The following is a 21,085-nucleotide window of genomic DNA, read 5'->3' as shown; positions in this document are numbered from 1 at the left end:
GACAAGCAGATGTTCTGCTTCCATTTTTTGTTTGCAGACCATCACTATAAGGCCAGTTTTTTAACACTTTTGCCAATTAAGGTTTATTAGGAGTGAAATTTCAGTATGTATTTGCTATATGTTACCACAGAGACATACTTCTCTGTATATCCTGTAACGCCCCTTATATTCAGTCACTGAGTGGGTATTGAATTTACATGTCTTGCCAAATCGAGTTATTCCAAGCCCTCTGCTCTGGTAAAAGCCCATTTAATCGATCCAACAGGACTCAAGGTATAGCGGTATGCTCAATATGTTTTTTATGCCACTACAGTGCTCTATCTGAGGGTGGGTTGTACAAACTAGAGGAGAGTATCTTTTGCCCCTGACAATATGAAGATGTTCTGGAGAACAGATTACGTGGACTTCCCGCCACATTGTAAATGCCCTTTTCTGATTTGCCTCTTTGGTTATTTTCATGTTGTTTATAAATCTTTAAATATGAAAACGCTGGTTTGTTCCAGCTACACAATCTGCTGCCTTAAAGATCTTTAGTGTTGGGGTATGTTCAGAAAACATGGTGGTGGAACATCTGGGTTAAATTAGGTACCAAATGCAGAAAATGTTTACATTAAAAAGTTCATTTTAATTCTCACTGGGTAAGATCCGTGAGGGACATTTTGGGGTTTGACCTTCCAGGTCAATGACTAAGAAGTGCAGGTCAGTCGATCTCAGATGGAGTCACAAGATACTATAATACGAGTCTCCAGCATCTCAATTAATTTCTTGGTAGGACAGTATCAATATACCTCTGTAGTGGATCTGCTGTGATATCTCATATGATAGATGCAGTTCACTTGCCTTTTAGATTTTATAAATAATAACAGGATTTTATTATATTATATTTAACCTCCGTTTCAAATATGAGGCACACCTGAGAGAGCTAAAGAGGTCTCCAGGCTCTTACATTGGATGGTATAAATTGGGCATACATAACCTTTCATATCTTATTGCTCCAGATATGAATTGGATCATGTGCAATGAGCATCAGTCACTGTGCATTTTGTTCACTTCTTACAAAGTTCCCTCATTATTGTGTCCCATGTTCATTTGCGGGAACCCTAAGAAGTCCTAAAAATATCCAAAGCCACCTAACAAATTCAAGATTGCTCCTTCCTGCCCTCTCTTTATATTTTTGTAAAGTCTGTTGTTATTCAGCAAGTGACTCATCTTTGTTATTCTTCTAGGAGAAGCAAGTACTTTAGTGCACCGTGGAATAAGTTCTTTCAGTTTCCCGAAAGCTGAGCAGATTGTTCATGGAAAACCTGAAGATAAGTAGGTAGCCTTCAGATACTCCTGTCTGCTGTGGAAAAGTCTGGTGCCATGATTACAGAGAATTGGGGAGAAAGGACCTCACATTAAACACTCCCAAGTGCAAAGGTTTTTTTTGTGTGTTTCTCCTGTACTCGAATGCAAAGAATAGGCCAAATTAATTTCACTTTCATCCCTCTTAACTGGTGGCAGGTATGAATAATTTTGCAGAAGAATAAAAATAATACCTCAGTTACATTATCTATAGGTTTCAACTATATATATTTTTTTCAGTAAGTTCAATTTCCACAGTTCAGTTTAAAAATAGGATGGTGACTGTTCACTTTGAAGGTAGTAGACATGGAGGATGGATCTTCCAACAACAAGGTTTCAACAAGGGCTTCTTCCCCTTGTACATTTTCACTGTAATGTTTCTGTAGCATTTAGGTTTTGTCAAAACTGAGTGGAAGCTTATTCAGCATACTGGAGCGGAAAATCATAAAACCTATCATTGAAACATATTAATGGGTCGTTCTGCCTTTCTTGTTTGGTTGGTTGTAGGTAATTAATCTTCTATTTCTTTAACCTTATCCATCCCCTCCCCCAAATGGAAGGCAAGGTCAGTGTCCTCTTGGAATAGAGGTACCCTTTAATATCCTGAATGATCTTGGAAAGTATACACAGTACGGGTGTGGGTAGGGTCTTCAGTTACAGAGAACACCTTGGACATCCTGTCTGAACCTTCGGATTTGTCATATTTTACTCAGTACACACATTGTAAAGAAATATCCAGAACCAAAACATGGAGAAAAAAAGCACAGATCAAATTTATTGTCTTTCTGCAAAAGTCAATTTCTCAAGTTGTGGCAACTCAGGGTGTGAATTTCATTTTCTAGATCTTCCACCTACCATCTATCAAATGTCTACCATCTTGGATAAAAATCTGAAAGTGATTGAACAAATCTAAAAAGTAATCTGTAGGATTTTACTGAAGACAGGACCTGGATTGGGTTTTTCACAAATATACAAGAAATGATACAAATAATAAAAAGAATACATTTTCTCCTATTTTATCTGTTGTATTAAACTACTGAGTTTAGAGGCTCTAGAGTGGATCCTACAATGTTTACAGTTACAGTTACATTTTTAAAAAACTTTTTTACACTTTTATGATATTTATTTGCTTATACACAGTTCATAAGAAAATAAAAAACTACGTAAGTTATGCTTTAGAGAGGAGGGTTTTAGTCACTGAATGGTCTTATTTTGCTGAATGTCAGCTATTTTAACCTATTTGACGACCCTTTTCTAAAGCTGGTCGATTTGAATTTATTGGGGAGCTTCAAGAGCCATCTTTTTGCTGAATGTGTTATTTTATAAATTTGCAAATCTCTAGAGTAAAATTAAAGCACTTTTTTAAGGTAAGGGAAAACATGTTTTATGTATTTTAGCAAATTTTTGCTTTTGCGCTTACATGTTGCTGGAGAACTGATAAATTATTGATAAGTTATCAATATACTTTGGTGCTACTCTGAAACGTCAGATGAATATTCCTATGAATAGAGGCTCATTTGCTTTATGCTGACATGGAGTTATGAAACAGTTCTGAAAAGCTTGGGTTGTTTTGTGATAGCCCATGGTGTTGTGATTTGCTGGTAAAATATATATATATATTATTCTGTGTTCAGTTTCTGTTCAAAGTGCTGTTGTAAGAATTGCAGTATTAATTTGTTTGTTTATTATACAATGGTTTCACTGCAGAGAAAACGTAATGGTCATGTTTAGAGGATGTTGGAAATCACTTGCATTTGCGATATTTTGAAAAACAATTAATAATAGTTGGTTTTGGTCATGAAAATTGTAGCTTGGAAAGCAAATAGACGTTTAGGTGTGCCCACCCAGGGGAGTGTACTTAAGGAAGCAAGAGGATCTTCATCAACAGCCTGACCATGAGTTGTTCATAGACACTGCCCGCAGCTCTCCTCTTGTTCCTGGTCTCAAATGCAAGTTGCTTGTTTAGTTTTTGTTTTTATTCAGAGGTTTGTACTCTGAAGTACCTTTGTTTTACTATAGTGAGGAAAATCCTATCTAGAGTGTCTTGCAATCCAAAGCCATTGGTTCTGTAAGTTATCCAGCAAGTAAGGGATGTAAGGTAATTCACCAGGAACTTTTATCACAACTTACTAGAATTAACCGGCATTTAATGAACATTTGAAATCACAGAAGAAAAATTGAGCAGTTTTAGAAATAAGCATAGTTTATGAATGATTCTATGGAATTGTTTAAGCTAAATTTATTAGTAAACAACTATTTTAACTTTTGTAGACGTCTGTGTATATGTGCTGTTTTATAATATGATTTGCTTGAATTTATACAACACTTTTCATCCAAAAATATAAAAGTATTTTACATAAAGGCAATAGCACCATTTCACACTAGATCAGGTAAGTGAGAGATTGATTCAACAGTACAAATAAGAGAACTTTAAATAGTGCAGATCATTCAACCCTAGATTTCAAAAAGTGCCATGGGATCTTTAATAACAGAATCGTCAGGAACTCAGTTTAACATCTCGTCTGAAGTAAGTACTTGTAAGTTCTGTTCTGAAGGGAAGAGTATTGCCTGCTGGTTACGCTTGCAGCAGACACCTGCTTTTTCTTCGATATCTCCTGTGCTAGTGTTGTCCAGGCCCAGGCTTGCACAGCTTCTGAGATCTGATTAGATCAGGTTACAACATAGTCAAAATGCTGCTGCCAGCAATATACAGTGTGTACACGGTGTGTGTGTGTTTACATGAGAATAATCTGCTCTGAGCTACTAGTAACTGATTCTGCATCTTTACACTCATATATCAGAACACATGGGAAAGCTTTCTGTATGTTACTCCGGTGTTTCTAAGAGAAGCAGGAGTCTCAAGAGCAGCATCAGCATAGTCAAGATGGAGGTCTTAGTGTAACAGACAAATTCTGTCGGGACTCTGAAAAGAGATCACTACTGGGTCAACAGCAGACTTAAAGACAAATTGAAAATTAAAAGGCAACAATGTCTATAAAATGACTGTAGTGTGTGGAGTGTAGTGTTGAAAGCACACCAGTGGGCATTTCAGTGTAGCAACAGCTTAAGGAGAAACCTCAATTTTAATATATCAAACTAGTTCTACCTGTGTGACAGGCCAGAAATTTACGACCTAACTCCCAGTAGCCTGTAAACAACTTGTTCCGTTTTTTAATGCTTCCTTCATGGTGCTTTTAAACTGAAGCTGCCAAGGAGATTTTTAGCTTATTTCTGCCCAGTGATTCTGTAGATCACTGGATTGTTAAGGAGTTGTGTTTGGGCTCCTTGAACAGTTTAAAGTATTAAGCGAGGAGCACTGGTTGAACTCAATACACAGTTTATTTTGTAATTAAGTGTGGCTTCTCAGTTTATTTCCATGAACAAAGATAAATGGCAGACTTCTCTTGCCTGTAGGATTTGCAATGCTTGTGTTTAAGGTTAATGTAAGACAAGATATTGCAGGTGTATCGTGTTGTTTGGGGGTAAATGTGTGTTGTTCAAAACTGAAAGAGGGTGCCTTTCTGAAAATGTGAAGGCCATTTACAAGTTGTTTTGAAATTTGTTTCAGTTAAGGGTTTAGCTTTATTTAGTTTTTTTGTTATATAGGTGTTAAGTCATGTTAGGGAGTAAGATGCATTACAAAAGAAAAACACCACAAAACATTTGATTCATAAGAATACTGCACCTTCGAGGACAGTAATTTAGCTGTGTGCGCGGTACAACTAGGTGTGAAGGTTTGCTGCACGGTTAATGGTGGCATGTCTAGGGGCGAGGGCTTTGGAAGGCAACTCACTTTATCTCAGCTGTCAAGAAGAAGTGAGCAGTAACAAAACTAGAATCTGTGCAACAACGACACATAGTCCTATTTTTTCTCTACATCGAGTTGCGCTTTATTCTAATTTTGCATTTCTTTTATTTCTACACATTCTTTATTTTTTTAACACTTTTTTGGTTCTGGCAAGGCCTAAGATATGAGTCTAATCTAGTGGCAAAGCTCATAAGATATTCCTTCATGTCGCTCCTGGAGGTCTGTGCTGAAATTCATTTTCCAATAAAATTGAGCTGTGCTCATGCCGCTTACTGTGGACATAAATTTTAAATGGACTTTGTGGAAGTGCGTTTAAAACTGACAGCAGGAGGCATGTCTTTTAAAGGCTTGTGGGAGAATGGAACAAGTTACCCAGCCATGTCATTGAAGCTGATACCATTGACATCTTTTTAGAAATGGCTGAAGGAGACCTTCCAATCAGTTAGCTACATGTAGGGGACAATAAATAATTGCAACACTAAATGATGGACATCAAGTATATTGAAAGCAAAGGCTTCCACACAGGTGCGGCTTATGTTGTAATTAACCAAATAACATTCCAGCATACTTATGGTCATGTATAAGTACACATGTGGAACCAATTTAAAGATTTCAACAGCTCTGAGTGCTTGTTTCCAGCAGTGAAGGGCTCTGGTGGTTCTGTAGTGTTGTGGAACACCTTGTCCCAGCATGGTTTGGGTGCCCTTGTGTAGGGCCAATGATACTCACTACATAATGACACTGATCATCTTCACCCCGTGTTGCAGCAGTTCTTTGCTGGCAGGAAGGGTGTCTCCAGGGTGACAATGATCCCACGCATAGAGCGCACATGGTCACCCAGTGGTTTGATGACCCTGACCCTGATGTTCTCTACATGTCATGACTTTCTCAGTCACCAGATCTGAGACTGGTCCAGCGGTTAGGGGAGTTTCTGGAGCAATACCCGAGAGTGTTTTCTACCTCTGTCAAGTACTCCTCAGTTGACAGTCGCTGGATTTCTCCTGCAGAATTCCAGACACTGGATGGCTGTTCAACAGATCATACAGGCTGGACTGACTGCATGTGGTGGATTAATTCCCTATGAGGTGACTTTACATTGCTGTTTCCATCTTTAGTCAACTACCTGTACTAACTACCAAATGGCTTAGATGGGTCGAATGGCCTTTTCCTTTTAGAAGTGTTCTCATGTCCAGGGGGACCAAAAGCCTTCCTGCCAAGCTCAAAATAAGAGGAGGAACTGTGGCCACTATGTTTGATAGCTACATTTACACATTTGATGTTTTACTTCATCTAGAAGTACCATTCCGGTTTTAAATACATAAAGATTTTGGGCAGTCAGTTGTAAAAGACTTCTCATTCCGATGGATGTTACACACTCAGGAGGATGTTGCCAAAGTGAAGCAATTTGGCAGTGCTCCACTCTCTTTATTACTCCCATTCATTCATGTGCTTTCACTTTTGAAAAGCTGTGTATGTCTTCAAGCTAAATCAGTTGAATATCCTTCTTACATCTAAAGTAATTTAACGTGACTAATAAGAAAATAAACTTTTACTTTAATGTTAATGTTAAAGTGCTTTAAAACCAGTATTTTACGTTTTGCAGTATTGTTTGTAACAGTAGATTTATTTCATATGCTACAAACGACTTTTATTATTTCTATTTGGCCGACACTTTTTTAAAGCATCCTAGGTTCGTACCCGTTTACACAGCAATGTGTATTATTGAGTTAGTTTCAGTTACTACAGTATTACTACCTATGATTCAAACCCATTTTTTAAGGTTTTCAGTTATAATTACTTTTCAATATGTGTGGGTTTTTATTGTCACTTGGAGGTTGCCTGTTAGAATCTGTAAATAAAGGTAGTTTTTTAATGTGCCTTGATTTCAGGCTGTTAGGCAGCAAAATGCATTGCTTTGAAAAGGGTATGTAGATGTGCTGTAGTCCCGGCACGTGTTCTGTCGCTGATACACCTTTTAGTTCACAGACTTGTGTTTTAACAGTGATAGGCGACAGCGCATCTGAGTCAGCTGGGCTGAATCAGTTGAAGGGCTGTTGGTATTTGTAGATGTAATCCACTTCTAATGAAGAATCACAGGTTTGTCAGACCCTGCAGGACCTTTTCCTCAGTCGTTGCTAAATTTTTGTGTAGAAGCTTTTGTGACCTCTAAAGGGTACCACAAGAAATGTGAGCAGTGCCTTTCGGAGTTGTAATGGTGTACCAGTCGCAATGTTAATTCTAGCTTTTATTGGCCAGGTAAGTGCCATCCTGAGCTATGACAAATAGTGTTTAATGTGCAAATGAATAAAGTAATTGCCAAGCAATAGTGTGAATGCTGTTTAAGGGAAGGGAGAAATACCAGATTGGTTAGTGCCACTCTAGTTATACCTGATTTATTTGTTGTCAGTCTATCACCCCCTGTTAATAATAAATAGTTGGGGTGTTGTGAATTTGGGTACCTTTAACGGTATGTGGTGTGTCTGACTACAAAGGATGGTATCTCGGGGCTGGATAAAAATAGATTGTTACACTTGGCCTTGGCTTGTAAGCAGCTAGGCACAATTTATTAAGTTGGAGTGAGCCACATTTGGCCCAGTTGTTAGTTTCTGATGTCTCCACTCTTAGTTTGTTTCCTGTTCTGGGCTTTGACATTGGCTGGGTGAGCCTGTGTTGAACGAAGACGAGCGGTGGCACAGATGGTGACAGTCAAGGCCTGAGGCAGTAGGCGTAGCAGGGGCAGAACAGCCTGTGGAGTCTGCCAGGGGATTTGTAGTGTTTTGAAATAGTCCTTTTTATAATTAAGGGTTCGGGATTTCTGTCTGAAAGCAGGTCAGTTGTTTGTGGCCTTTGTGTATGACATTAGACATGTTAGCCTTGTGCAGAACAGAGGAGGCTCCGTCTGCCAGGTGCAAATAAAAACCACTCTTGCCTTTGCAGCATAATGGAGTAAATTTGATATTTTCATTCATATTGGTAATACTTGTCTCGCATTACAGAGGCATCAGTTATTTGTGTTTGTGTTCTTTCAGTGCCTGTAGCACCACACTATACGTCTGCATGGTGTCTGTCTTTTATTTTGTGCTTCACTGAATCCCTACCTGTCTGCATTAGAAATGTCAGCACCCTACCTAATTTGCTTTTTGATGACATAGATTTCATCGAGCAATCATGCTAAATGTTGCTTTGCTTGTAAGTTACTTAGTGTTGCATGCTTCACTGTCTATATTACTGGGAATCGATGTTACAGTTTAGTGGAAAGTTATGAAGGCCCTTTTCATAAGGCTGTGATGATAAAAACCCTGTTTTGTGAGTTTTCATTAGTTACCTCTGGAGTTTGGTTTGAATAACTGTATGTTTTGCAGCCATTATACCATCAGGGACCATTGTGTTATAGTTTGAAATGATTTCCGCAAGGAGGCTCTCATTATTCCGATGGAGCTAGCCAACACTGTTGTCTTCATCCTTTAAAGATTGATGCGTATGTCACTACGCATACAAGAAGTGTGACATTTTATCAATGTGCATTGTGTTTTTTTTTTACCAGCAACATACTACATTCCAATTCCTCAGGCAACCTTAGTGGCAGGGTTCTTTTAACTGTAGAATGATATACTGAGATGCTTTACAGATGCAGCAAATTGGTATTAGAAGCAAAAGAATTGGCTGTTTTTAATGCCTCAACACAGCTGAATTAGTAATGATAATTATTCACTGCGTTTATATGTCACTTGTCAGCCCAAAGGACCTCGAAACACTTCACACACAGGAGGGGAAACCATTATGTGCCAGCTGGCCTACTTCACTGCTGTTCAGGTGGAAAAGTGAAAACTTGCTTCACCAGTTGACTTAGCAGAAACGTAAGGTAAAAAACGTTATTATTCGGGAGGCTGACACACTTTCTCTTCCTCAGGCGGTGACAGGAGATCATATACTGGGCTGCCAGCTCAATTGAGTTTTCTTCTCCCAACAGTCAAGGTGAAATGTTTCCACAGTACAAAACTCTTGTATTGTTTTGCTGCGGTAACTCAGACAGCAAGCAGGTCTAGGGGAAACTAAGAATATGAGAAAAAAATAAGGAAAAAAGAAAGTTAGCAAACAAGAGATGGCCATTCAACCCATCTTACCCATTTGGTGTTTAGTAGCCAATTGATCTGAGAATCTCATCCAGACATTTCTTGAAAGAAGTAATGGCGTGAGCCATAGATTGGTAGCTTGTTCCCTCTTTATGGAAAGAAGTGCCTCCTGTTCTTGGGTTTAATTGCACATATTTAGCTCCTATTTTCCTCCTCTGGTTTGTGTTTCAGTGATGTCGAAGTTAAGAAGGTTAAAGTTTGTCGAACCCTTTAATACTTGAAATTGATTCCTTCTTTGTCTTTTATGTTCAAGACCAAACTCTGGGTCTGCCCAGAGTAGTTTTCTTTGAGCTTTGAATGTCAGTGCTCCAACACATCCTCCAGCAGAATAGAAGTGCAATGTTTGCAAATATACCATATACAATATACTAAGAATTGCCTATTTGAAAATGCACTGATGTGTAATTACTTTTTTTGCTTACCACCAGAAACCATGAATTGCTAATAATGGATACTTTGTGTCTAAAATGCCATGTAGTGCACTGCTACAAGTTCGTGATACTTTATAAGATTTCTACTACATTGCATCCAAGCCTGCAGTACTTATCCCTCTATCGCATCTGCTCAGGTAGTTAACTTCTCTTTTTGCACCAGAAGTAATTGTGGCTATTTGTGTGTTTCCTTTCCTGGGAAGAAGTTTAATTTCTAAGCAGCTGTTGTGTACTTCACTCAGGGCTGGCAGCGTTCTCTCGTGTCTTTGTTAGAAGAGCCTAAGTTTTAATATAAATGGGCTCCTGTAGTTCAGGTCAGAATATAAAACAAGCTGTTAAACCTTTAAGCCCTTTTGCCTCAGTAATCCTGTTTAAATTTGGCAGAGGTCACAAGTCAAGCGAGTGAGTGTTGGTGCAGTCTCCATAACATGTTTATCACAAAGCTTGTACATGGTTCGGCTGTCAGCCTTGTGCAGAGATGGCAAAGAATGAAGAGCCGTGACTGAAAACTGCGATCCGTAGTGCCTGCCCTCTGTGAGTGTGGTCAAAGAGATGGGATGGTAAGGCGAGTTCCCAAAATAGTTCGCCAGACTTTCTGGAATACTCTCAAATAGTATAATGTATGGTGCCTGTAGAAAGTCTACATACCCTTTCCAAAGCAACACATTTTGTGTTGGACTCTAGAAACTTTTATGTATTGTAACACACAACGTCCAAGTGAAGAACAAATGCTCAAACATCCTGAAAAGTAATTATAAATAAAAACTTAGAAAAATTAGTTGGTAAGGGTACAGACCCTTGAATTACAGCCATAGTCCTGTTTGAATAGGTCTGTACCAATGTAGCACTCCTAGATCTGGCAGTGTTTGCCCATTCCTCCTGATAGAACTGTTTTAGCTCAGTCAAATGGCATGGGGACCGTTGAGGAACTGCAGCGTTCAAGTTGTGATTTTCACTTGATTTGAGGTCAGGGCTCTGACTGGGCCACTTGAGGACATTTACGTTTTTGATATTTAGCAACTCCAGTTCCATTGACTGTGCGCTTTGGGATGTTGTCATGCTGAAAGGTGAACTTCCATCTTGGCCATAGAAGTCTGTAGCTCTTTCAGAGTTGCCATTGGCCTCTTGTTAGCCTCTCTGTTCAGAGATCTTCTTGTTCAGTCATCCAGTTTGGATGGACAGCCTGTAACAAGGCAGGGTCTTGGTACCATACTCCATCCACTTCTTAATATTTGTCCACATCTTAATAATTGGTGTATTGAAATCCTTGTTATATCCGTCTCCTGCTCTACCTGCTTTATCCTGGAGGCCTTTTGATAGCTCCTTATTGCCCATAGTTGACTCTTTACTTAGAGATGCACTACTCAACATGAGCAGCTGTTTTTTTCTGACATTATCAGAATCACTACAGTTGCACACAGGTGGTGGCTAAATTAGCTTGTTGTGTTATTTGGAAAGCAAATAGTTATATTTGCAATTGCCTTTACTAAGGAGTTTGTAAACTTATCCAACCCATTTTTCTAGGTGTGTGTAAGTGTTGGCTTTCTGTAGGCACTGTAGATGCAGGCGATCTGACCTTCTCCATCTGAAGACTCCAATAGGCACACCTAAAATATTTTAATAAACATATTGCCAAACTATGTTTACAACTGACCGCAAAATAGAGCCGTTCCTGAGCTATATGTAGTGGGGGAAAAAAAACTGCATATTACATAAAAGAAAACATTACTGAAACTTTTAAGAAACTGAAAAACATTTTTTTTCAGCCAGCCATCCATTTCCTGTGCTACATATGGTATTTTTTATAAACACTGAAAAACTTAAAATGGTATCCAGAAGTTATCTGAACGGGCACAGGTCATTTATTTTATATTACTGACAAGTAAATGGCATTAACGACTTGTTGCCTTGAGTGATTGTGAATCTGCACTGCAAACCTGTCACATTTTTGGAAAAACACTGCCTTAGTTCCTTAACATATTAAATGGTCAGGTTTTTCTGTAGTGTTTTAAAAAATATAAAGTATATAGTACCTTACATATTGACCTATTAGGAAACGTTACAGCCATAATTCTGTCATAATTTCTGTGACTTTTGCTTGACATCCACTCGTAGGCAATCTTGAACATGTTTTCAATTAAAAAATAATAGTTGCACCTAGTAGGCCTCAATAAAATGCCTATGTAGCAAACAGTTTATTTTCTTTCTTATTCATAAATCAGTTAAAGTAATTGAGTTTACTGTGTTACAGTAAACCCATTCCTTCTAAGCGAGCACTTCTGAGTGGTCTCGAAAACCTTTTTATCTTGGATGAGTGGTCCCCTCCTTTTAATTTTTACTTTTCTCTCCCCTCAGTTGTTGTCGCCTTCACTATCTTAACAGAGATTGCAAGAGTATTAAATTAGTTATAGCATAGCATAGGATTTTAAAGGGATCATTTGTAAAAATAATATTGATTCATGAATTTGAACATTTTAAACAATGAAATGTTTTATTTAGATCATGCGCACTGAATGCACAGTATGGCTATCACCAGACAGCTTGATGCTTGATCTTAACTTGTACTGTTACTGGGATTTAGTTTGTATTCGATTGCTTCATGTTGTATTTTGTGTTCATGACTGCTGTTGAAATCATGTATATTTTGTTTCTCCACATAACTGATTAATGAGAAATTAAAACCTAAACAACGTAAAAAGTTAGCAATTAATGGTGCCAAATTACTCAAGTACAGCAGAAGAATACCTAAACGCAACTGGTTTATGTGTTATGGTTATGAACACCCAGAAGGATTAAAAAACATTCACATATGTTCCAATGCTAAATTAGCATTGTTTACCTTAAGCATAAATCTTGGAACTAAGTATGCTTACACAGTGAGGGGTGAGTGTCTTCGAGCAAATCAGTTGTGCAAATATTTAAATATTGGCTATCCGTAATTCAGAGAGATTTTACAGAAAGAGGGAGTAGGGAACAAACTACCCAGTCGAGAAGATAACCTGGCTTCTGTCGAGAAATAGCTGGATGAAATCCTTGAATCAATTATCTACATGTGATCAGTTATCGTCTGTTAAGCTCCATTTTATGTGTGCTTCTTGATTGATGTATAATTTTGCATATGAGTGATTTATATCTAAGATGTCAATATGCATCTTTATTCTTAGGGTTACATATACATTCTTTCCCACGACTTCTTTGCATTGATATTGATCTGTCACTAAACAAGTAAACCCTGGTCAGTTATTGCCTTCCTTGTAAGTGTTGCTTAAATTTCAAGTTTCCTTAAGTCATTTAAATACTTGAAACTTTCCTCCAGTCTTCTACCTGAAAATAAAAAATTGAATGTTTAAGGAGTTCAACCGTTTAATCTTAAGAGAGCTACCCAGTGTTATTAATTCTCTCTGTATCCATTCGATGTTACCATGCTGATTCATTCCAGGGATAACTTGATCAACAGTATAGAGCTAATTCCCAAGGCAGAAAATTGCTATAGTACTGTTGTATTATTTTAGCAATGAGTCAATGATTTGTTTTGGATATATAAGAACAGTTAACATAAGATCAAGTGATTGTAGAATATAAAGAATTACTATTAGATGTTCTACTCCACCAGATTTCCTATTTGTATATGTGTCTTGTGCATTAATACACATCTAACATGGTCAGTGTGCAAATGTACCAAGGATATTCGGTCCAAAGGTTGACATTTGCATATAGCTGTTTGGGATAATAAAACAAAACAAATCTAATGGAGTATTCAACCTTTCACGTACTGTTTTTTTAACTAAAGCCCATTTTAGCATGTTTATTAAAATATGTCAGCGTGACTTGCTCAGGTGTTTGTGTGCTTTGATGAAGATCTGGCTGTTAAATGGCCCTCATACACAGTCCTCCAGGTCTCCCCCCCCCCTCTGCAGACCACACACTCTCCAGCACCCCCTTCACCTGACAACGGAGCCTCTTCTGCCACTTCTGAGTGATGTACCGCCAGCAGGACGAGCTCCGGCACTCGCAGATCTGGGTCATCGCGCTGCTGTAAGCTTCTGGCCCAGCCCACTACATTTTAAATCCTGCCAGCTGCCGCCGCCGCCGAAACGTGGTTTCCGTTTCATTCCTCTCAAAAGAACAGCTCAGCTGACACAAACACAGTCCTGCCCGCTTGTTGTTTTTTACGGTAAACACTGGAGTGCTGCTTAATCTTGGTACAGATGAGCCGAGCGCAACACCCATATTTCAGGGCTGTGGACTCCTCTGGGAAAGTTCACAGCAGTCTTGACCTGTTTGAGGCACGTCTGATCAGGGGAAACCTCGTTTACTGTAGAGGCTGTGTAAAAGTCTACTGTGCTCTCTCTCTCTCTCTCTCGGGACTGTCATTCAAGCTTTGATGTGTATTGTGGCTTTAAAATGGAAAAACCGTAGGGTGCAACCCTTTCACATTTGAGAAAGCTTTCCTTCATTTCTTTGGTTTTGTAAATTTTAAAACTATTGATTGTAAAGCTAAGTAATCTGTGCACTTCTAGGATGAATGTTTTTTTCAGTTCAAGATAACAGTGGCAGTTGTAGAGCACAAAAGAAAATGAGAGGCACATTTCAAGGTTTTCAGCTATGCCAGAGGGGGGCAGTGTTTAGTTTTCCTTGTGTTATGGTGTTGAGAAGTGTTCTGAATTGTGTGATATGATTCCCAGCTGGGCCTGTGCTCCCCCCACCAAGACATCAGAATCTGTGATGGAGAGGGGAGCATGACATAGGCCAGCGTCTCCAAAGAGCTCTGTTGTATGCCACATAATTGTCACCTTAGAACGTAGATCTCTGAGGTACCAACTGTTAATTTTCCAAGTACACCTGTAGAGCACTTTTAAAATGAGACTAGTTCTGCATGTGCGTATTGTAAGTGAATGAATGAACATGCACGAATACGCTGCCTGAATGCTATAAATAAGTCCCCTGACTTGTCCAAAAAAAATAGAAAGATGTCTGGGCTGTTGGGGATCTTGGGATGTGGCAAAGACATGACGTAACCTTGTAATGTCTAAAGCTGCAATATTCTAATCAAAACAGTTATGTTCCTTAGAAGAGTACTGATTTTAGAAATGTAAGGCCTTTCTTAGCTCACTAGTGCTTAAACCCAAAAATAACAGGTGTTCACAATCCTTTTTTAATATGATGAAATTGCTCATCTTTAGTGATATGGGAATAAAGGGTTTTAAAAAGGACCTAATGCATTTTTTTTATCATATACAAATGCAAACCAAATTATTATGCAGGTTATTGAATGGCATAGGTATCCCTTTCCAGGCGTGAGTCTTGTGTCACAGTAGCAGCTAGTTAGCCATCTTGTCTAGCTGCCCAGAGATCATCCCCTGCTGTATTTAATATTTTAAATACAGTAGGATATAAGAAGTAAAAAATAAAAATGACCGGATCTGTGAGGCAGGCGCACTGGGAGTACTACGCCTGTGCAGAGCAGAGTGAAAATGGTATCCCTCATGCGGGCAAGGAATAATTACAGGTGCGATTGCAATAAGGGCGGTATGTGACTGAGCAGAGAGCAGTATTTGTAGGTGATGAAAGTGTATGGCGGTGTGAGAGACCACAGGTGCTGTCTAAAGAGACTCCATAAGGCATTCAGGGACCAAGCAGTTCAGGTGTCGAGGGGTGGCTCATTCTGCCCCCGTCAAGAATGTACAGGCCCTGGCGGTGGGACAGTGGACAGTAGAGAGAAGGAACGGGCAGTCGGGCAAGAGAAAGAGGAGCAGTGTCGGATCGTGACAGCAGCAGAGAACCGAAACATTCCCCTGGAAAAGGGGAAAAAAGTGAGGGCTTCTCTTTTGAATGGTTGAGCTACATTTCTTGGTATGCCATACTGCATTTGCTTCATGTGGTGGTCAGGAGGAGATATATTGGAGGGGATTAGGATTTTTGCTTTTTTCAATTAGAAAAGGAAATGGTAAAACGATTCCTGGCGAATCACCTGAGATGCTGGGTATGTGAAAGAAATTAATACAACCAACGAGAGGCTTCATTCTTTCTTTTTTTTTCTTTTCCCATACTGTTAGTTGGTTGCAGGCAGGGGGTTACTTATGGAAGAGACACAGTGATAAAATCGCTAAGTCTTGTCTAGCTCCTATTCATTTTATTGTTTCAGATCACAGAGACTCAGATTAGTGCAGATATACGGGGACACAGTATTGGGGTACTGAGAAGTCTTGGCGCCTCTGTTTCCTTCTCCCTCAGGACCTTTCTAACACCAGTGAAGAGCAGATGTACATTCTGTGAACTGGCTGAGAGCTTACCAGCGTCTCTCAAAAGCCCTGTAATAGACTAATTGTTAAAACATGGCCTAAGGAATCTGTGTTTGTGGTGTACACCAGGCAATATGCCAAAAGAGTTCATTCTGAGTTCTTTGTGGTGGCATTCTGCTACAGTTCCTCCTAACCTGTAAGTTGATGTTGATGTTAAAGATAATATTTTAAAAAGACATTTTGTGACATTTGCTTTACAGCTTCTACCTCTCGAGACCCAAGAAGGAAAGTGCACTTCTGTGATGCGCTAGGGCAAAAGAGATCATCAGTGTGTGGAATGTCTAATTTCCCAAGTAACATGAATTAACAAGGAACACAAATATCTTTGTCAAGTTGTCATTTAGCACCTCTCCACCTCACTGTGTATGTTTCACATACGTGGTCTCTAGGGTGTGCATACAGTCATGTTTCTAAGATGGCATCTGGAAGAATAATGGCTGACAGTTCAAATTATTATAATTTCACCCTTCCTGTCATTTAAAATATGTGATCTTGAGACTGGCTGTGCAGGAGGAGGAAACAGGTATTCAGTGTTTGACACTGAATTGTTCAAATCTACCAGTGATGACAAATCAGTTTTTAACCATGCTTAATTTTGTTTTTCTAAGAATTTGTAAAAATCGCTATAGCTCTACTATCTTAGCTAATCAGCTTTTTTTACACAAGGATATTCTTTGTGAAGCATAGTGATTTTTAGGCATTTGTTGAGTTTATTCAGTAGGTATGACTTCTTTAGATGGGCCGTTGTAAAACCGATTGATATAGGAAGGTGTTATAATGGGTAAAACATGGGTGTTTACTTGTATGTATTGATTCTGAGATAGTCAGCTGTATGCACAATACTGCCTTTTTAACAAATTGAAAATACTCTAAACAAATACACTAACGAAAATGACAAAAACATTTTTCCTTCATTTCGCTCTTCTTTTTAAGAGATACGAAACTCATAACAGTAAAATCTATAAAAGTTCTAATTTCTACAGAGAAGGGATAACATACTATACCAAAATCCTCTTGGGTGAACCAGAATTGCTCTAATAATGTAATATCAAAATAATAAGTATTATAATGTGAAGTACTGAAATTAATGGATTTTCTAATGCATTCATTTCCTGTTTATAAATCTAACAAGATTTTATCAGGCTATAGAAAATGTTGGTATTGTACTTGCCTACCCCAAGGCAGAAATGTATTTTTCAAAAATCAAAGCAGGAAATGTAAATAACAGTAAACCTGGTCATTCCATCAAGTTTATTTCTGACTTTTGACTTTGCATTTGAACAACGGACACTGCTCTCGCAGCTTGTCCAATCATCTGCTTATATGGGTGGTTTTTTACTTTAAATGATCAAGACTGAGGAGCAGCAGGTGAAAATCCACTTCTGCTCTGTGGCTGTTCATTTATGGGCACTGCATCCTTACAGTATCCAGTCAGAATTGCAGTGGGTCACTTCTAGAGACTTGTAGCTGCCAGACAACTGAATCGATTAGGTTAGACTCTGTCAGTCAAGTGGCTTTTGAATTGCTCTCTGGCGGTTGTGTACAGGTTTGTAGAAATGATGTTGTAAATATAAAAACCACTCAGTGGGCTTAAGCTAGAGCCTGCAGGTTTCAGTTGAGATCCCAAATCATCTTGTGGAAGTTTATATCGAACAATGTTAGTCATTTAATCGCAGTAAATATACTAGCTTTAATATCACAAAGGTCTGTAAAGGGCTCATGTAAAAACCCGGTGTCAAATAAGCAAGCTCCGGTCTGTGGTGTCGGTTTCCTGTTCTGTGTGAGGGCCTCTCCCAGTACCATCCATTTGTTGCACAGTATCCGTTCTGTGTTGCAAATCCATTTTCTGGTAGAACTGTTGTTAATACAAGGGAGGGGAAGCAAGAAGCTCCCAACACGAACGAATGAGAGGAAAAGAGGAAAGCCAGTTGTCTCTAGCATTGCCCTTTCTGGAGTATATTTTGGTATGGCTTGTATTGGTGTTTTTTTGGCGATTCTTGGATCTGCGAGAACTGGTGTTCTAGGTGTATTCGGGTTTAGTTCTCTTTGTGAGATGTTGGGCATTTGTAAGATGGTTCAGTTTGTGGTTAAGACAGTTGCACCATTATTGGAGACAGCTTTAGGTGGAATTTAATGTGCTGTGGTCTATCTTCACGTCCAGATGGCTGGATCATTAAATTATAAGTAATTCCTAAACACTACATAGCTAGTCTGATGTTTGTGTAATGTGTTTCTTGTTTCTTTGAAAACCTTTTCTAAAGCTGAAGGACGTTTGTTTTCTGGCATGTTTGACATCTTCGTCCATTGTCATCAAAGTAAAAGAGTCTGAATACTGGGGAAGAAATCTCTTTCACCAACATGAACAGACATCTCCTATTATTTCTTCAGGTACAGTGCGCAGGCTTCTGGGGCTACTAAATCTGATCAGTTGAAAAGCATTCGGTTTTAGGGAAAAGAAGCGCACCACAAATTGCAACCAGGTTTATATGTTGGGTGTGGGTGACAGACCTTGAAAGGGATGTCTGAGAAGTCTGTGTGGACTCCTGTTTCTCTCTGACCTGGTTTCCCTGTCATCGGGCAGAGAGCGTATTGATTCAGATGACATCTGAGCGCTTGGAGGCCCGAGCTCCCTAAAGCGATTCACCCCAGTAATTGAGAAGGCCTGTCCACAGACCACTGGGCTCCTTGCACTGTTCCACGCTTGTCTTCAAGGTCATCCCATAGAAGAGCGGAATGCAACCTGTAGGAACGAAGCCTTTATTATTCTAATGCTAGAGAAGCTTTTAGAAGTTCTGCCACAGAACAAAAAGTCTTGCTGATCAAATTTCAGATGATGTCCTGTAGTCATTAAAGCTGCTTCAGTCAAAAGCCCCCTCTCCTGGGTTTTAGATAATGCACAACTTTGCCTTGTGAGTTACCTGTTTTCCTAGAATGTAATGCACATGCAGGGGTGCCATTATCCTCCCAAGATCTCTAATTTATCATTGTTCATAGATTTTATAAAAGCTGATATTACCGTTATACACCAATTACACTTTTCATTAAGGTTTTCATTCACATGCAGGCTGTCCATATGGATTTTAGTTAAAAGCTATGGCCTCCTGAACTATACATTTATACCAAACAAAGCTTATGTTTGTTAAACAGTTTTTAAAGGAACAATTTCAATATTCTCATTATCTACTGGTAATATGAACAAGTATCATTTCAGCAGGTCTTTTACCAAATGTTCTATTGTGTTAAAATTACTTGGAATTTATTCATTTAGGAACTTAACATGCGTCACTGTACAAAACAGATGAAGATGTAGCATTGGTCCTTTTCTTATACATTACGTAGAATACCACTTGATAAGCCTTGCACAAAAATATAGATGAATAGTCTCAATCAATAATGATGCAAAGGTTAAATTATTAATTGATTATAAATTCTAAGGATTAGAAAATATCTGATAGAATTATTGCCCTAAAATAATTGTGCATGTAATACTTAACTAACCATAACACAGCTCTGATGAATGCGTACCGCAGAGCCACAAACTGTAGCCCTGACCTAGTATATCATTCAGTTTAGGACTCTGTGTTTTGGTGATCTGTCACTGTCAGCTTGCTAAGATGTATTGATGGTCCCCTTTTGGAGACGCCTGCTTAATTCTTAAAACCTGTCCCTTGTAGAGATTACTCTCTAAAAGATCTCGAGTCCTCTTTTCACATGGAACAACTCTTCAGTCCTCTAGTCCAATCAGAGAACTGGAACTGGAAGAATATTTGTCCCTGTTAATCACATGCAGAGCCATAGAGTCAGAAAGCCCCTGTAGGTTTTCATTTCCCTTTCCCTCTTAACTATCCCAGTCACCTCATCATTGGCTTATTTAGACATGTTTAACAACTTCCAGCTCTTTAGGTGGGGATATTTTAAAGAGACATATAAATCCTGCAGAGAAACAATTTTGAGGACCTAGGTTGGACATTTCATCTTAAAAGGACAAGGAATCAGAGGGGATGCTAACCACTGATGTCGGTGATGAGCTATTGTAGCTGACATTTGGTCGTTGTGTTGTTAAATGTAGAGAGTATTACACTTCATGGGTTTGTGCCTGTTATCATTTTTAGGTGGTATAAAAATGTAAACGCCTTTAATCAAAAATTGAATTTTCTGTTGTCTCTTCTGTTTTATACCAGTTTATACTACTTAAAGCTTTCCTCAGTTCCCTTATGTGGCTCTTTTAAGAATAGAAACCAGAAAGACAGTAAAAGTTAATTCCATGCTGAAGAAGGTAAAGGGTAAACACGACCTTCTTCAGGTGTGACACATCTGATTGTTTTTCTGGTTTTCAGTATGGATTTAACCTTTACTTGTTCATTTGCAGCCAGTGCATGCTTGCACAACTCCCCACAAAACGACATTTCTGTTGGATATTTTTTAAAGACTGAGATCTCAAAGAGCAGTGACAGAGACTGGAACCAAAGCCCAGTACTTGTTAACATTTTTAAGATGCGTCTCTTGACACAGCAAAGAGAGGTCTTGGGTGGGTATATTGTTTTAGGACATAGCTCTTATCCAACCAAGCTGTGCCCCTCCTAATATTGGCATGCTAAAGATTTAAAAAGCGGGATCTGTTTGTTCCTCTAGTACACTTTAGTGCTTCCTAAGTGGACCTAGAAGAATGTGTGGTGTGGAGAATATTTGCATAGAAAGCTGCTCTGCGTGGCTAACTGCTTCTGTTCACCTGTCTGTGAGACAGCTTTCTCTGCTCTGCTGCACTGCAAGTTAATTAGAGTCACCGCAAGACAGCCAGTCATTGAACCTATGCTTGAATACGCTTCTGGAGCAAACTTTTCAAACTATAAGTTTAAGCAGTTTCTAAGCAAAGCCCCAGAAGAAATCCTGCACTTCCTTTCTGTTCACAAGTAACTTGCATACTCCTTTATTTTAGACTGTTACAGCATGAGTTTGTACCGCATGTATTAATAGAGTACAGTAGGTTTGTTTTTCATAGCCTTCAAATTGAATCACCTTCTTCTAGAATCACAGTTTTCTCTGGGGAACAAGATTCACAAAGCCTTT

General features: G+C 38.9%; 1 protein-coding gene across 1 annotated transcript in view; it reads left to right on the top strand.

Annotated features, from left to right (window-relative positions):
- Window positions 1-21,085, top strand: part of cnot2 (CCR4-NOT transcription complex, subunit 2) — an 82,719-nt gene that overhangs the window by 18,709 nt on the left and 42,925 nt on the right. The window lies entirely within an intron of this gene.

Source organism: Lepisosteus platostomus, chromosome 9 (genome assembly GCF_059453375.1).
Source record: "Lepisosteus platostomus isolate fLepPlt1 chromosome 9, fLepPlt1.hap1, whole genome shotgun sequence".
Taxonomy (NCBI): Eukaryota; Metazoa; Chordata; class Actinopteri; order Semionotiformes; family Lepisosteidae; genus Lepisosteus; species Lepisosteus platostomus.
The sequence above is the reverse complement of the archived record's forward strand: the minus strand, read 5'-3'. Positions and strand labels throughout refer to the sequence as shown.